This window comes from Emydura macquarii, unplaced genomic scaffold, assembly GCF_026122565.2.
Source record: "Emydura macquarii macquarii isolate MOO-44397 ecotype Brisbane River unplaced genomic scaffold, CSIRO-AGI_Emac_v2 contig_480, whole genome shotgun sequence".
Taxonomy (NCBI): Eukaryota; Metazoa; Chordata; order Testudines; family Chelidae; genus Emydura; species Emydura macquarii.
Window position 1 is genome coordinate 8,319,674 of NW_027130617.1, and position 19,420 is coordinate 8,339,093.

The following is a 19,420-nucleotide window of genomic DNA, read 5'->3' on the forward strand; positions in this document are numbered from 1 at the left end:
TGAACAAAGAAACTGCTTTCTGTTTGATTCCTCCTGTGTTCAGGAAAACAAGATTTCATGTACACTCTTTGTAAATAAACTGGATTGCATGAAAGGACTACCTGACACCACCATCAGTTTTTGCTACTAATGTAAACAACCCGTCAGAACTCAAATATTGGCTAACCACTCAGGCCAAAAGGGGTAACAATATTGTTTGAACTGGGTTAAACCTTGTTATGGTTTGAGTGAAAACCTTGTTGAAAATGATGTGTGAATGTGACCTTCATTTAAGATAAGTAAGGGACCACACTTAAAATAAAGCATAACTGAGTTTGCCCCAAAAGTTTGACTAGCCACTCAGGTCAAAAGGGTGCAATAGAATTTATTGTGCTTTTACTGAAGTGGAGTTCGTACCATGGCACTGATATTAAAATATTTGGTTTTTATTCATTATATGAAGTTTTTTCACCACAGTACTTCATTGTAGTGAGACAACTAAAAGCATCACCTTCCTTTTAATGAGAATTTGTTTAATAAAGATTTCTGAACATTTGTAGAAGTGTGACAATATTGCTTAAAATAAAAATTCGAAAGGCAAAATATAAGGAATGAGAAGGAGAAAGGAATTTTTTTAGAATTTCCCTTTTTATATTTTACATCCTCTTAAAAGTATAACTGCAAAAGCAAATAAAAGTTTAATAAATAATATATACATATACACACATTTTAAATGAAAAACCATGATTAACTTATTAAGAACCATTAAGTGTATAATTACAAGAATTCTATTACATTAAGATACCAATGTCTTTAAAGACAGAAATAATACCTGCTGAAACTTTAATTATTTAAATGAGAAAAGAAAGAGGCATGTTATCTTCTCTGGCAAAGATTAAAATCAATTTAATTGCTTCTCTGCTGCATTGACATGATTCTTGCTGTGAGTCAAGCAACCAAAAAGGGAAATTAACACTGCAGCTGTTAATCAAGTGATATTTGTGCGCGCCATCTTATTATAGCAGGAGAAAGAATAACTGCTACTTTGGGGAGAGTTTGGCCACACTGTATTTCATATAATTTTTTTTTTTGCTTCAAAGATACAGCAGCTTTACTTAATTTTTAGAGTCTTAAGTATCTCTAGTTGAAGTGCAGCCTGAGTAAATTGTATGTTGCATTTTTTGATCACCTAGTAAAATTTGTTCTGTCAAGACCAAGGTTTGTTCTAAATTAAATTCACCCTTGGGTATCTGACTATGGAGTGAAATTTTGAAGTAGCTCAAAAAATGAAAAGCGATAACAATGGGGGGGCAGGGATTGGTGGCTATGAAGCGTAACAATATTTTTAAAAGCAAGACATCAGCAGCTCCTAGAGGTCAAAAATCAACAATTTTACTAAAATTAGAACATGCATTTGAAAACAAATAACTGTGGAGCAGGTAGCACCAACTCATGGCTCATATCTGCTGATTTAAAAATGTTTATCCGTGCAGTGCCTTTGTTAAACCTCAGCACTGAGTGAATATTCAGCAACATCTACGCTCGACAAACTAATGTATCTGATTGTAAGAAAATGGTATTGTGAAATATTTATGAGTTCTGAAATACAACCGGTGTGGTGTCTCATCATCTCTTATCAGCCCTTGTTAACTTTACAGATGATGAGAAGCACCAGAATAACTGAGGTTGTCAAAACTAATAGAATTCAGAGACTTCACACCAACATAGTTCAGTTTCATCTAGAGCATATTTACTGGAATTTTTAACTCCTTAACTTCTCATCATTGGACTTGTATCAGTTTCATTTTAGGGAATGTTACTTACCATGCATAGCAGAAGCTGCCATGGCACTTCCCTAATTGCAGACTGGACAGTCAATTGTGGAAACTTTTGGGAGGAAATAATTTGGGTTGTAGTGTAACTTTCAGCATTTTCGCTAGTGATGGACAATTTTCAAGAAATTTGGTTCAGATAACAACTCAGAATTGTATGCTTATTGTATCTGAACTTCTGGAGTCTGTGGACAGACAAAGCTGGGTGAAATTCTAATGAGAACTGGATCTCTTGTGAGAACACATTTACTTCCAAGTAGGCATGAGAGTCTCATAAGAGCAGCTTCTCATACAGCATTTCTGCTCTTGTAGGAGAGCATCCTCTCACAGCATCTCAGTACTTCTTCTCTCAGACAACAGAGCAGAATGACAAATGAGTTGAATTAAATGAACTTTTGAGCTGCAAAAATTGTTTGGTTTGGGTTTTTTTCAAAAAATGAATAAAGATCAGAGTCAGGTCTGCTGCCTCTGAAGTGGTTCATCCAACCCTAGTCTTTACTTGGTACTGTAGACAAGGGTTTGTAATAATGATAATTTTTCAGTAAATATGAATTTCTTCTGTAATTTATCACATTGTTGTCCAGTCTAGTGCTGTAACTTATTCAATTTGGCCAAATGTGGCATGTAACAAATCTCCATAAGGAGTTTACTACTAACAAAGCAACGTTTTGGTAGATTTTAAACAACAATCAGAATTTCATAGTCAGTCTAGTTTTATATTTTGGCAGGCTTTTATTAACATTTATCGCTTTAAACTGAAAGCCTGAAGCCTCCGTTAGAAAGGCTCAAGACCATATTTTGATAACTAGTAGAGAAAATATTAGATTAGGAATCAAGAGAGGTTACAGTTAAGGTTATACAAACCATAGATGGTTCAGTCCACAAATGGGGTTCAAAAACCAAACTCTGCATTTGGTTCACAGGCGATGGATGTGAACTAACTCCTACAAGTTTACTAGGTTAGAGGTTAAGTATCGTTGAACTCAAACTAAGGGAAACCCCACCATGGCCTTCTCCTTACTCTACTGCCCCCACTCTAATGAGCCCTAGGACCTAATTTCTAGCTTTAGGTAACTTAATGGAGACCCTATTGCTTTTCTGGAGGTGAGGAGAGGGAGGAAAAGTTCTTGCGGCCAAAGTTTTCCTGAGCAAATATTTATCAACTTTACCCAAGCATGTGCTAGGCACCTCCCAGGACAGATGGAAATACAAGATCCCTTACCCAAAAGCTCACAAACAAATTTTGGATACAACAGTGAGGATATTAACAAGACATTAGGAAGGAAAGTTAGATGACAAGATTAAGGCTACATGTTAACTCAGCAATATTAGTGTACACTATGCAGGACAGTTTGTAGCACATTTTTTCACAAATATGTAGGACGAATAAATAGAAAACTTAACTGACAAATTTCTTGCAAGCCTTGGAGATCCAAAAAGAAGTAGATCTCCAAGGAGGATTTAAGAGAAGAGCAGGTAGTTGATTTGCAGACCAGCACAGGGCAAGGCCTTCCATGCGTAGAGAGGCAGTGTGGAAGTAAATGTAAAATCAGTTGTGGGAGAAGGTGACAAGCAATGTGACAAAGCTGGCATCCTTTGATTAATTGAATACAGGAGGGGGTTGGGAAGACACAAGAGACAGTCAGATAAGCGGGGGGATAGAGCTATGTAGGGCCTTGAAGACAATGACAGTAAGTTTGCATTGGTTGTGTGTAGCTGGGAAACACAGTGAAGAGATTCTAAGAGGTGCTACTGTGGTCAAAATTGTGGACAAGGGAGAAAATCTTGGTTTCAGCACTTTGTACAGACTGGAGCAGGTCACTGTGGCTAGTAGAAAGGCCACAGAGAAGGAAGTTATCAAGATGGGACAAGAGCAAATGTTATATCTCTATGACCAAAGTGAAAAGGATGGATCTTAAAGATCCTATGTAGAAAAGAAAGGCAAGTTTTTGGACATGACCTGGCAATTGCGGACAGATTATGCACAAACACATCCCCCCCAAATGCAGAATGTGTGGGTTACCAAATAAATGCAACATTCATTTAGGTTTGGATTAATTTAACCAAAAATCTTAGTTCTACTGACCTGACAAATATATTGAATACCAGCTGCGTCCTCTGGAGAACAACTGCAGTACAACTTCCAGGTAGGAAAATTCCAAAAATGTCAAGAGTGTAGTAATGAGTTGAAAAACAGTTAAAAAACCAGAAAGCACTGGTGAAGGAGAGGGATGGTATGAATCCAATTTTGTTTTCAGCAAAGGGTGACACAGCAAGCCTTCAATTTCACATACTTTGATACTTGTCAGAAGGTCTCAGTCACCAGGAGACAGTCTGTCCATTTTCTAGGTTAGTGGGATTGGTTTTAGAGGTGGCTTCTCACAACACTCTTGCATATAATCTGACATCTCTGTCTGAATAAACAGAGGTGATCCATCTTATTTGACAAGCATAAATGTTATGTTGCTTGAGTTTTCTTTTGTTTACTTCCCTTTAAAGCTTGCTCATCTCACCCATGTCTGCCTTCAGCAACAATCAAAGTTTATAACAGTGAAGGGAGTTCTCTGAAAACACACACACAGTGAAAATCACCTAGTCACCATTACCATATACCTTGATCACTATGTGAAGAATTTGTCACCCACTGTCTTATTGTAGCTCAGCAACTTCTGCAGGAAGATAGGAGCAAACAATAACCCTGGAAAAATAATAAAGAGCCATCAAATAATTTCCTATAATTTTGTAAGATATTTTACACATATCTGTCTTAAAACATTTAAGCAAAATGCTGAGAACATTGGAGAAAACGTAAATGCAGTGTTGTTTAGATTTGACAGAGATTCATCTACAAAAGTAAATTAGCTATAAGCTTCATGTCCCATTTCAGGAGGCATAGGTGTGTCTTTAGAGAAACTTAAGTAGGGATGCAAGTGTTTTGAAATGAATTCTTACTGATGTATTGGAGAGTTCAAGCACTTGGGAATTGAACATAAAGCCTCTCAGTTCTGGGACATCAGTTTAAATCTAGCCCTGGTCAGTAGCATCTAAGGCTACATCTACAGTGCAATTTAAGGTGTAAGTGCAGCACGGTTATGCTTGCCTGTGCTAGCTTTAACTTAGGTAGTTCAGGTAACAAGAGCAGTGAAAACATAGTGGCACAGGCTTCAGCACAGGCTAGCCACTCTGGTACAAGCCTGGGCCAAGGACGCAAGGTATGTATTTAGGAAGCTAGTCTGCATTGAGGTTTGTGCTGCCATTTCTTCACTGCTTCTGTCATCTGAGCTACCTAGATTAAAGTTAGCACAGCCTGACACATCCACGCTACAGTTACATGTTAAATTGCACTGTAGATGTACTTGGTGGGTCTTCACCATCAGACGGCTGTTTGGTGTGCAAAGTGAGCTAGAGGCCATGATCCAGTACACAACTAATGGGGATTCATGCCACAAAAGCCACCACAATTGGCATTAAGCAGCAACCTTGCTGGCAGTCTCAGCCTGAAAATCAAGGACTGAATGGGCTTGAACAAAATCTAAAACAACCTTCCTACTGTACATATGGTCATTCCAGTTGAAGGGCGAAACATCGTGGTGAGGAGGGAGGGTTGCACTGCTTGGTGCCTGTGCTGTAAGTGTTTCCATGCTGTCAATCCATAAGCAATAGATCTCCTGGAAAATACTAAAAATAATGCATGCTGTGTGCACCCCACATGGCATTTGAACTGAATTAAATGGAGAAAGGAAATGGGGGAGTTGAGTTTCCTTGGCTAAGATGCTGAAACACATGTCGTTCATGTGAAGCTGCCAGTGCAAGAACAGATTTGATTGTTTATTTAAAAACGCAGAAAGAGCACATTAAAGAGCAGGCAATTTTCCTGGGCATAAATATATTTTCAACATGCATTTTGCTACATTATCGTGCAAGTTCTCCTAACAGGCATCCTTTCCTTCTGTGTACTTCGCTTGCCTCCTCAAACAGTAGATGAACATAACTTTTTGTCACTAGCTGTCAGACTACTATATTCTTCAGCTCCTCTCAGCAATCTGGACATTAATTCAGACTGGATTTCTGTCAGTTTTTTCCTCTCTCTCTAAAGATCAGCAAACACATTTTAGAGAGGGTATTATGAAAACTTCCATGCTCGAGTTGCTGCTAAGCTAAGAACATTTTAACACTTGAAACACTCTAATTGAGACATTATTATTTTTAAAAGTCAATTTTTTAAAATAAATCTATTAAGATCTTTCATGTGAACTTAGTTTTAGTGAAAGAGGATGGATTGGCATTCCTGGATACCAAAGTCCTCTATTTACTTACAGAATAGACATCTATTGTATGAGCGTCTCCATACTGTCCTCTCTTGTGCCCAAACTCTGACCCGAGGTGGGTGGAAGGACCATCTCTGGAGAAAGATTTTGAGAACAGTTCAGTTTACATGTCCATTCAGTTCTTGTTTGCTCTGCTAACTGGGGAAAACAAGCATGTAAATAGTGCCCTCTGTGAAAGTGGTTTTTGAATACTTGTCCACTAGGAATGGGATCATACCCGCCAAATATTAAGCAGCACTATATGAAATAGTAACATCCTTCAGCCTAAAGGCTGGATTTCAACAGGCAGTTTAGTGATGAGGGACTACTAGATCCTGTTACCAATTCATTGAGCTGTCCAGACTTCCCAAAGTCAACAATATTGAATAGAACACAAAATAATTCTAATAGGTGCGTTGAACGTGTGTGTGTACAAATAAGGTTGCTGATCATGTGTAGGTGGCAAAGAGTCATGAGAATCCCCTTTCAGTATATTAAAAGTAGAAGAGAAGCCCTTAAGGGTTCTGGTCTCCATCTTTCTTCTTGCCATACCTAAGGCACACATTCTCCCTTCTTCCCTCCATAATTTAATGTTTGTTTAAACACTGAGAATTTGCAGTTGGGCTAATGGGAGTGGGATTCTATCGTTTTTATTTTAGTATTCATGGATTGTGATTGCCAGGTTGCAAGGACAGCTACTTAAAATACATTATTCCTGATTAACAATATTACTACCAGGAAACACTGAAAAATTGCAGAAAAAGATGTTGAAAGGGGTGGGGTCTACTGGTCTGATTAGAGAACAGGAAACTCCAAACTTCACCTGCCTGGTCAGATCCTACAGTCATGGGTACTATAAGAACATTTGTAATGATTCATTCTGGTTTAACAGCACTTCACTGACATCTTGGGCAAATCAACCTCTCTGCCTCAGTTTCCCCTTCTGCCAATTATGGATAAGAGCTATGGTCTTGTGAAGATTCTTTAATATTTTCAAAGGGTTCTAGGGATAATAAGTGTTAATGTATTATTAACCTGTAGGAAAATCTTTATGTGACACCTGTGGAAGTACTTCACAGACAGTGTAATTCATTCCTCCATAAAACGAACTTGCCCTCCTTTTTGCATAAAATGTGTAATTGTGGAGCCAACATAAATGTGTTTTAAGTGGCAAATTCAACACATCTACTCCCCATCAAACAACTGAGTGGAAAACTTCAAACAAGCTTATAATCTATAAAATGGGTATATATGAAAAACATGCAGATTTCTGGAAGAAATAATAAAGCTACATTAAGCAACCATATACAGATATTTGAAAAATAATGTAAATGATGCACAATGAGGCAGGAAAGTGAGAAGCCCAGCTTTCCAGTCGCAAGCACCATTAGGAGAAAAACACTGCACTGTCGTCAGCCAATTGTCCAGGGTTTTGTTAGTCCACAGCAAGCCCCATCAGACAGTATGTACAGAAACTTGCAGTAACAGCTTTCAAACAGCGTTGGAGGCTTTCAGATACATCAGTGATGGGACTGTATAAGAACATGAATAGTACTGAGTGAAGAGCCCATTTTATTTCTTTTTTAGATAGATACTTTGACAAATAATAGTACAAAAAACTTGCAGCAAAAATTTCATTCTGAGCAGACAGTCCCTACGCACTCATCACATACACCAACGGTACTGTTCTTTAAGTGTGACTTTTCCTTTTGTTCTAGATACAGATCTCTAATATCTAGCTGAACTAAACCTACATGGTCCCTACTTCCTTCACAGAGCCACAATGTGGGTACACACGTGAATTGTGGCATCATCTATTGCTTGTTAGTGATATTGACTGAATGTTCCCACTTCAGGGCTCAAACTGTTCTATTTCGTTAGGAAGTTCACCTCTGATGAGACCAAAGGACTATTACTGCTTCACCTAGATCTAGCTCTTAATATTGTCCAAAATACCTAAGCAAAGGGTCCTAAGTAAGAAAAAGGAATAAATCAAGCCATTTTATAGTCCATATTATAAGGAGTAAAAAAGAACTGGTTAAAGAGGAGACTACAATGGGTCATACTGAAAGGTGAACTATCAGGCTGGAGAGAGATTACTAGTGGGAGTTCCTCAGGGACCAATCTTATTTAACTTTTTTATTACTGACCTTGGCTCAAAAAGTGGAAATGCGCTAATAAAGTTTGCGGATGACACAAAGTTGATAGGTATTGCCAATACAGAGAAGGATCAGGATATCATACAGGAAGATCTGGTTGACCTTGTAAACTGGAGTAATAGAAATAGGATGACATTTAATAGTGGAAAGTGCAAGGTCATGCAGTTAGGGACTAATAACAAGAATTTCTCCAATAAACTGGGGACGCATCAGTTGGAAGTGACAGAGGAGGAGAAGGACCTGGGCACATTGGTTGATCACAAGATGACTATGAGTTGCCAATGTGATGTGGCCATGAAAAAAGCTAATGCAGTCCTAGGATGCATCAGACGAGGTACTTCCAGTAGAGATAGGAAGGTGTTAATACCACTGTACAAGATGCTGGTGAGATCTCATCTGGAATACTGTGTGCAGTTCTGGTCCCCCATGCCTAAGAAAGATGAATTCAAACTGGAACAGGTGAAGAGAAGAGCTACTAGGATGATAAGTGGAATGGAAAACCTGCTTTAGGAGAGGAGACTCAAAGAGCTTGGCTTGTTTAGCCTAACCAAAAGAAGGTTGACGGGAGATACGATTGCTTTCTATAAATACATCAGAAGGATAAATACCAGGGAGGGAGAGGAATTAAGTTCAGCACCAATGTGGACACAAGAACTAATGGATATAAACTGGATATAAACAAGTTTAGACTTGAAATTAGATGCAGGTTTCTAACCATCAGAGGAGTGAAGTTCTGTAATAGCCTTCCCAAGGGGACAGTGGGGGCAAAAAACCTAGCTGGCTTCAAAACTGAGCTTGATCAATTTATGGAGAGGATGGTATGATGGGATAGCCTAATTTGACAATTGACTGATCTTTGACTACTGGTGGTAGATATGCCAATGGCCTGTGAAGGGATGTTAGATGGGGTGAGTTGTGAGTTATTACAGAGAATTTTTTCTTGGGTGTCTGGCTGGTGAATCTTGCCCACATGCTCAGGATTTAACTGATTGCCAAATCTGGAGTCAGGAAGGAATTTTCCCCCACGGCAGATTGGCAAAGGCTCTGGGGCTTTTTCACCTTCATCTGTGGCATGGCTCACTTGCAGTTGGATTTAAAGTCTTTAAAATATGATTTGAGCACTTTAATAACTCAGTCATAGGTGAAAGGTTTATTAAAGGAGTGGGTGGGTGAGGGTCTGTGGCCTGCATTGTGCAGGAGGTCAAACTAGATGATCATATTGGTCCCTACTGACGTTAGAGTCTATGAGTCTCTGAGAACTGGAGTTAGCAGTTCTAAACAGAACAGGAAGATATGTTGAAATACTAGTTAAAATAGAGTCTTCAGAAAGATTAAGTTAGATTCAACTATGTTTGAACTTCATAACACTCACCATACCATTAAAAACACATTTGTGCGAACAGATACTGATAGCTGATTTCCTGCATGACACCAGAAAACAGGAACTAAAATGAAATTCAATATAATATAATGTAATCCAATGCAAGATTATGTGAAAATGGCCTTACCGTAGGGCTATACATTGAACGGGCATTTAAATCCTATTATGTCTGATTATATTGCAGTATTTGAGCACATTTGTAAATAGCTATAAAGAAACATTATGCCTAGTGCTGTTAAGTCCCTACATGTAGCAGATGGTTTCACCGTAGTGAGAATGTAGGTTTGCAAGTCAGACGCTATGCAGAAAGAGGCAACAATGGAAACCATGGCATCTGGTTTCAAAGAAGCAGAGCTCACAGCTAGTGGGAGAAATCAGGCATAATACAGAGAAATAATATAGCACTGATTTACCAGAACATTTGCAGCAAGTAGGGGAGCCATAAGTAAGATGTTCATGCTTTCTTTACCTTTGTCATGACTGAGAGCAGATGCACAGAACAGAGCAGAGAAGCGGGAATCCAAACAAATTAGTTATTTTATGAGTAAGTAGTATCAGAAAAACAGAATGCCTGCTGTAATCCTAGAGGAAGGCCTGATAAACATGAAGAGAAATGAGTGGCCCAGAGAAAACAGATATATAAGACAATCAGCATAATTCAGTGAGGAAAACAAATACCTGTCTGAACACATCAACCAGACCAACGTAAAGCATAATATATCTAAAACAAAAGGTAGAAGATGTACACACTTTATAAGAGAGAAAGCAAGACAGCCCTGACAAAGGGCCATTGGTTTGTAATGCTTATGACACCATGTAAAGCTTGTGTGAGAAATTCTGGCCCCATTCAAGTCAGTGGCAAATCTCCCATTGATTTGAATCGGGCCAGAATGTCACCTTTTGTTTGCCTAGGAATCCTTGTAGGTAGCAAGAAATAAGAAATTATTCCAATCATAGCACTGGGCAGCGAACAGACTTTAAAAAAACAGCTGGCATATATAAACAAAAAACAACAAAAAGAAAAATCTAGATCACAACTAAAAATAGAGCCTCTCTTCTAAGACCTACCTATTCATATTTCAGTTTAGAATAATTTTTTTAGGATATCTGTAGCGGATCATCAGGAGACTCCAAAAATACTACATTGTCAAGGAGGATTGAGAGGCTTATGTGTCTCTCTAGAACTCAAAATAGAAGACATGATAATTAGGTTGTGCATCTTATTTCGGTTTATGCAAAGGAATGGACTCAGCTGAGAAGAGGCGTGTCTCAGTTGTGCTTCATGGCCATAGTGTTGAAAATGAATTAAAAATAAATAAAAATTTTAATAGAGTTTTTTGAAGGGCAGAGGCAACTGGGAAGAGAGGCGTTGCTGAATATCAAACAATTGCTTTGATGTACTTTTTACCCATGAGTTGTGCTGCATGCTGGGCGTCCTGTTGAACATGTAATGAAAAACTGTGTCATAAAACACATGCACAAAGGGACCAAATTAAGATTGCAAAGGCAACCTTATTTCTGACATTTCCTAGTTCTGAGTGCTCGATTTTGTAACCTTAATAACATTCTTTTAACATAGTATGTTTGTATGTTATTTCCTAGGTTTTAATAAATTAAACTAGAAAAAAAAATCTTTATCCTATGGAACCACACTGACTACAACACAGGTCATCTACAGGGTAGAAGCTTTAAATCCACAGCACATACTTCTGCCACCTGACCTAACAGAGTTACTGTTAGCAGTAGGAGGTTATCAGCTGAGGGAGATGAGGCACGCATTTTGCTAGTGGGTTTCACAGCTATTTCCTTCCAGTTGTGGAATGGTGAGACTGGAATCCTTGATTCTATTCCAGGTTCTAAGGCAAGTGTACTCAAGTGGTCAAAGACTCTTCTCTGCCCTGTTTCTCCCACCAGAGCCTACCCCTTTCTGTCCCAGTTCCTCTAGTCTCTGTTCATCATCAGTCTCACATCCTGGTCCCAGACACACACACCTGCCTCACCCCAGGCCCAGCTCCTCACCCCTCTGCAGCTTCCTCCTTCATGCTGCCTGTATCCCTACTCTATTCTGGTGCCCAGCACCACAGTCCTTGGCAGACAGAAGAAGCAAGCACAGAAGTCCTGCTTAGCCTCTGCATCGCTGGGATGGAGTGTGCTCAGTTGCCATGTGGGGCTGGGATGTTCAAAGTCTGGTCACATGTAAAAGCCATGAGAGAATGGAGCATGCTCAGCCAAGACAGACTCTTTGAAAAATTCAGATGCCGAACTCTAGTAAGATTCTACTGAGCCTGTGAGAACTAAGTTATTCAAAGGCTCATGACTTAGTCAAGATTTTCACGGGGATGGTGAAAGAAACATCCAACATAAAAATTACCCTCCTGCCAAATTTCTGGTCATTTCTCCAAAGTATTGGGATGGTACAACTTCTCAGTGAAAAGGCGGTAAGATATTTTTTATGCAGGCAAAACAATGAATTTTTCCATAATCTCACTCTGAGAAAAAGCTGAAGTTAAAAAAATAATAAGCAGGTAGCCTCAGGCAGAAACCAGCATGGAACATTTCAACCCAAGCTGTTAAAGTCTGGGAAAGTTACAAACAAGCGAAAACCAGATTTTATGCTAGGTAGTGTTGGATAATCTTAACAACAGGCTTTGCTCCCTGCACCACCAATAATACAGTTTGTCCAAGTACATTGGGGAGTTGTGTATGACCTTTGATGAGTAACAGAAGTGAAGGCATTAGGAGAGCCAGTGTGTTTTTAATTTGCTAAACTGTGCTAAAGGGTGTGTTGAATGTTACCATTGAGAGATTGCCAAAGATAATAGAAAAAAAAATCAAGTGAACAAAGAGATGGTTATAAGAAGGAGTAGGGAGCTGAGCAATCACAATGGTCTTCCAAAAAATCAAGCAACCCTTCAGACACCCAAGTTAAACTGACTTTAAAGCTTTAATGACAAAGGCTAAAATTCTGTTCTCGAGGAGATGCAGCACACAATTCACAGTCCAGGAGATGGGGGTGGGAGGAAGGGGAGGACAAATGTGGCTTTAAGCCACCTTCAAGCCCCCATGATTCTGGGCTGCTCCAGGTTCTCCAGTGTAACTTAAACAGTCCTGGGGCCCTGTTTAAATTACTGCAGCCTCCCCAGGTTGCCATACAGATCATGGTGCTACATGCTGTGGCCTTGACCCAACAGGCCTCTCCTATACCCGGTATGCCCCCTGCATCAGGGCTGCTGGAGGAGTTCTCAGGAAGCAGCCTTATGGCTGTCCTCTGCAGTACCTAAGGGTGTCCTCCCCATTGCCAGAACTGGGGCTTTTGGGGGCCCTTTGTGTTACTGTGACTCTTCATGGAGTAAAGCAGCCAAAGTGGAAGTGAAAATTTCACCCAAAGGGTCTGATTTGCCTCTCATTGATTTCTGTGAAGATATACAGATTGATACCAGTGTGAAAGGAGAAGCAGGCCCAGAGATTTGTGTTCGATATCCCAAGTTCAAAAGGAATGAAAAAAGATTTAGGCATTTTTCTTCCCCCAAGCACCTTCAAAGAGATGGTACTGGTTATTTCCACTACTGATGACTGGGCCTGTGGAAGCCCATTCTAATGTAAAGTCACCTTCGTCAACATGCTCCAGGGAAACAGTTTCGCAATGAAACTAGGCTATATTTGTAAGTTATTACTGCACATTGCTGTGTAAGATAAGGAACAAGCACTACTATATTCAGTAAGAGACAGGCTGAAATATTCAGGATGATAAGTATGAATTCTGTATGCAATATTGCATGTCATTTATATCTCAAAATTGAGAAGTAGTTCTTTGGTTTTCCTTTAGAAGTATGCACAAGTTAAATATGCTGTTATTGTGGATACAATATTGCAATCAGTTATCTAGAATATACTTACTAAAAACTTAAAGTAACATTTAAGTATATTAAATAAATATATTTGCTAAAAACTTAGTTCTGACTAACATTTTTCCAAATGTACACTAAAGTGTAAAACATATGTTTGAAATCAGACATTCAGTCTGCTACATTTAGCTGTATTTTAAGAAATGAGTAAGAGTTACTATATTTTTATTGCATGTTACATAAGTGAGAAGTAGAGGCGCCACAGCCCACCTCGTCTTTAACTAGCAAATTGGTATTTAATTGTTTGTGATATGTGAAGTCAAAGTATAACTGCATTTCATGTAATGGACATATTTAACGTGTATCAACGAAGCCCTTCCTTAACAAAATGAATACTGAACCTCTGGCATTCTCTTTTAGAAGTGTTACGGCCTAGTAGTTAACATGTTTGGAAATGTTTGTTTGCAGTTTCAGATGTCTCTGTGGAGAAGTCTGTGAGGAAGCTTCATTATATATGCAGCATTTATGATCATGAAAGGCTACCTTCATGTCTACAGAGATTGCTGCTGGCAGTTCATGAAAAGCACAGAACCTCTCCTCAGCATTATGGGAAAAAGAAGGATCTCACAAAACACAGATAGAACAGTCAGTATCAGCTTTAACTGAATTAAGTTATTGGTCATTAGCAGTTAATAAGGATAGTAGGATTGGGCCTTAAGTATGAACAGCTACATCCTTTTCCCTCAAATACCATTCACTGTTGGGCAGTAGCCAGCGCCCTCATTCAGAAGGAAGAATAATTAATGTGCATTATTTATACCAAGCTCAGAACCGTCAGCTAAAAAAAGCTCAAGATTCTGCCACTTTAAAATCTTCATTAGCTTGAGCAGTAATACATGGGAGTTTTAGATTTTGTGAGCCAGCCACTACAAAGCAATACAATCAAACACTTACCCACTTCATTATATACTAACCCAGCTAGCCTGAGCTCATTCCAAACAACCCGATTCAGTATTTTTACACTGTTAATCCAATGGGCTGAGCCCACTTGCACAGGCCTGGCTGCCAGCAGCAATCAAACTCAGGATTTTTGGTTCCAAAAGCAAAAGATCCTAACTATTTAAAAGTGATTTGCTATGCTTTTATACTTTGATCTTGTGAAAGAGAAGTGGTTGAACCAAGGAGGTTGGTTGCGTGCACATGCATAAGTGATAACAAAATAAAGACCCTGGACCAAATTCTTCATCTACTCAAGTGCAATTCCTCATTGACTTCATCAGTTGTAACTAAGAGCAGAATTTGACCCCTCCCTAACTTTTCTTAGCAAATGCTCCATTAAAATTTAAAAGCAATTCATGGACCATTTCATTTGGACCATTCACAATTCTCCTGTGTTGTCAGTGGTTTCCTGGGTCAGCAGTGATCTATGCTAAGTTGTACTTCTCTGCATATCAAGAGAGGCTGAGTCCTAACAGAAGTCATTAGACTAAAGAAGTTTTACCCCTTGATGAAGCCAGCTAATGATCAGAACATTTGGCAGGTCATGTGAAGAACACATTTATACAGTTGTAATCATTTCCACATATTCTTTTTTTATATATATATTTACAGTACAAGACATAAAAATCACTGAACTGTATTTTACAATGCAACATTTTAAGTGACATCAAACACATTTTACATGTATTACATTCCATAATAGTGTTTACTATTTTTTAATGCTGCAGTCACAAGTTGAAAATAGCAGTAGAAAAATATTTATTCCTGTACAAAAAATTAAAACTTAATATTCTGCAAGAAAATTTCATTGGGGTTTTATCACATTTTGTCTTTGCTGAATAGTTTTGGCTTCAGCAGCTGCTATATGAAATGTAACTGTCACTACAGTGAATAAATAACTCACTCCTACTATAATACAGCTGACCCTAGTAACAGCATTAGAGTAAAGCCTTTAGTGGTAACCACAGGCCAAAACAGAAGTGCATTCTGACTGTATAAAGATGTGCTTTCATGTCACAGAACATCTCACTCCATGGGCTATAAAGCATATGTGCCAGAGCTGATTATTGAATTCCCACTTCCCACACCACCCCCAGTCCCCATTCAGAATGTATAGAAGAGAACAGTACCTTGTCTGCTCTGCACATCAGATTTCCTCCCCATAAGATGTTTCTAAATGAGTAACACAAAATGTTTATAGTGTTATTTACCTATGACACACATTTGTAATATTATAGGAAAAGTTCCTCTTCTAAACAATTATTCTTAAAAAACAAGTACACTTGAACTTATGCCTTTTCCTATTATGCATTATAATGTGAACTTCCATACTACCACTGAGAGAGCTAACTATGAAAAATAGAACACTTCAGTTTGGGAGGGCAACAATTTGATCTACTTGTTTACCTGTATTTGTTTACAGCATCCACATTAATATGGGGGGGAGATATACATTAAATACATTTTACTTTTTAAAAAGACAACAGCAGCAATCCAACAAGCAACTGTACAACAAACCAGTGATCAGGCAATATGAGAAAACAGCTGGCAAGTAAACAGATTTATTTAAGTTTTACAATTTCAATATATTGCTTGTTTTAAATATAGGAGAATACTTTGGCACTGTCCTATTTAATTCTAGTCTGGGTTCCTTCTGCCAGCAAGAAAAATGCTCTTATAGTAAACAAGCTCTCTTCATAGAAATAAAAGATGATCCTTTCAGAAAGTCATTCTGAGAGTGTTTATAGTAAGATTTGGAGAGTCAAATTTTCAAACATTAACAGGGATTCCACTCTGCACTCTCAAACAAAACAATAAAAAGCAAACAATAGTAATCTAGTTCCTTCCAGCCAGGTTAAAAGTCTTTAAGTCTATCCACCCAATACTATCTATTAGAAAACAAATAAATTTAGTTTTCTCCTGGTTCAGCCATAAACTCCCTGCAGGAATTATAACTCATACATAACTAACTCCCAAAGAGCAGTGTTCACAAAGTTTAATCACAGTGAAGAATAACTTCTACAGCCAAGCTCTAAGATACAACCGGATTTGCTCCGATCCCTCAGACAGAGACAAACACCTATAGGATCTTCATAAAACATTCTTAAAACTGCAGTACCCACCTGGAGAGGTGAAGAAACAAATTGACAGAGCCAGACGAGTACCCAGAAGTCACCTACTACGGGACAGACCCAACAAAGAGAACAACAGAACACCACTGGCCAACACCTACAGCCCCAGCTAAAATCTCTCCAACACATCATTAAGGATCTACAACCTATCCTAGCAGATGATCCCTCACTCGCTCAAGCCATGGGACGTAGACCTATCCTTGCTTACAGACAGTACCCCAACCTGAAGCAAATACTCACCAGCAACCATACACCATCCAACAAGAACACTAACCCTGGAACCTATCCCTGCAACAAACTCCGTTGCCAGCTCTGCCCGCACATTGACTCTAGTGACACCATCACAGGTCCTAACCACATCAGCCACACCATCAGGAGCTAATTCACCTGCACATCTACTAATGTAATATATGCCATCATGTGCCAGCAATGCCCCTCTGCCATTGGCCAAACTGGACTGTCACTACGCAAAAGAATAAATGGACACAAATCAGACATAAAAAATGGTAACATCCATAAACCAGTCGGAGAGCACTTCAACCTCCCAGGACACTCTGTAGCTGACTTGAAAGTTGCCATACTTCTACAAAAAAAAAACTTCAGAAACAGACTTCAGTGAGAAACTGCAGAGCTGGAACTCATCTGCAAACTTGACACAATCAAACTGGGTCTGAATAGCGACTTGGAATGGTTATCTCATTACAAGAAGTAATTGTCACTGTTCACACATTCTCACCTTCCAGTTAATAGTTGTGAATAGACCTCATCTACTCTAACTGAATGGACTTTGCTAACATCTACCCTCCCCATCGTTGTTCCTTAACCTTGGATGTATATATATACCCCCTATCTGATTTCTATTTCTTGCATCTGACGAAGTGGGTTGCAGCCCACAAAAGCTTATGCCTGCAGAAATTAAATTTGTTAGTCTTTAAAGTGCTACAGAACTCTTGTTGTTTTTTCAGTCCTACTGATGCTGCTAAAAGAGTGCTTTAAGACAACAATATTTTTGAGAGGTAGAAGGGCCTACATGTAGACTGGCTAACGTTAGATTTAATGGCAAGGTGACAAAAGTAATTTGAAACATATGTAGATTCATATGTGCAACAATCATTAACATCACATATTCAACGGTGTCCTATAATTAAGCTTTTTAAAGCAGTCATTGGAAGAGGGATCATATATTTTTATGTTTTAAAATATACCAACCCCAAGTTCCAGGCAAATGTACTAAAAAGGGGAAAAAAGTTGTAAAGATGCAAGTTAGGACAAAAGCCCAAAATATGAAATCTTCTCAGATATATCAACAGAGGATTTTATACCTTCCCAACCCCCAGAAAGCTTGAGGGTTATGATGAGCTTTGCATCTTGACTTGTAGGTCAACAAGTTCAAGCTCTGGCAGACCAATGGAGAAAGCAAGTTCCAAAGCTGAAAACTCTTCACTAAACCACTCTGGTTTCAACTGACATGCCACTTGAACGAGTAGGCTGTCAGGTTAAGAGTTGCAGCTCACTAACAGTACCACATACATAGTCTCGTGTGCTTTAACACCATCATGCAGTAGCCTAGAATACAAATATCAAAACATGTTTGTTTATCTAGAGGAGCTCGTTGTTTTAACTGTTCGTTTCTGTCCTTCGCTTTCAGTTTACAATTTAGTCACAATACTTCTGGGGACATCTGGTTCCTGTTTTAAAGTATTTTGTTTACTTTTAATTTCCTATCATATTTGCTTCATTTTTTCCTTCTCACTTAATTTCATTTCCTACAAAATGGCTGAGGAACCTAAAGAGCAACAAAAGTCACATCTCATAAATGCTGTGGTATATATGGAATCAGTTGTATCTCAAACACAGGATCTTTCGCCTTAAAATGTGTTGCAGCTTCAGTTTTCCCCGATGACCCTATTCCTCAGATAGAAAACACTCACTTTACTAAGTTTAGGAGAGATTGCTATGTATGTTCAGATCAGATCAGATCATGTGACCCTGTCTCAGCCAGTGCTAAGTCAGTAAATATTTTTCATGGCAAAACTATTAGCTAATGAGGTGGCCAAAACGATTCAGAGTTCCATAACCTTGTTGTCTCAGACAACTGGATCATACTTGGTTTTCCAAAGGAGAGGTTAAAAATTGTATGTGCATTTTATTTGACATTAGACAGGCATCATATTTACTTCTATATTTAAATACTAAGCAGAATACTTTCCATGACAGAATACAGTTCTCCTTCTTTCAGCAATATACATCCAGATTCTAGCTCCCTCTATCACTCACTTATGCTTAAAGTGCATCACGACAAAATACCAATGTACATGCTGAAAATGCTTGGGCAATAAATCAGTGTGTTTTTGCCTCCCTGCCAATGGTTTCTGCTAAAGTCTTATCCAGACACTCTCAAAAGGTGAAAAGATGTTGTAATGACCCTTTCATGCCCCTTTCTCCCCACCAGTTGATACTCATATAGCTAGTAAACAGTATTGCTGGAGCCATGAAGATGACTGTACAAATGGTCAAAACAAGGGTTGTCACAATAGAGTTTCCCAAGGAAAGATTTGCAAAAGTCAACAAATTAGATAGCTACCTCGACCCTCCCTACAGCACTAAAGGGAATATAGCTGGAATCCAGTCAGATTGAGTATTACAAGGCTAAACACAAGACAAGTATTTTGCTCCTTAGAGAAATTGCCCACACAGAGAGGTCAAAAAGCAGAAAGTAAGGAAACAAAGGTGGAGGATTATTCTTGGATGGAAGCTGTTTCCCAAAGGTGACAGATAATCTAGGG

General features: G+C 38.7%; 1 long non-coding RNA gene across 1 annotated transcript in view; it reads right to left on the reverse strand.

Moving 5' to 3' along the window:
- Positions 1–208: 208 nt before the first annotated feature.
- The window catches only part of LOC137146848 (uncharacterized), a 72,364-nt gene continuing 53,152 nt past the window's right edge, over positions 209–19,420 (reverse strand). The window contains exons 3-5 of the long non-coding RNA XR_010918066.1: positions 15,633–15,675; positions 6,129–6,213; positions 209–4,509 (exon numbers count right to left, since the gene is read on the reverse strand). This is a non-coding gene — a long non-coding RNA (uncharacterized lncRNA). The remainder of the gene's footprint in view (positions 4,510–6,128; positions 6,214–15,632; positions 15,676–19,420) is intronic.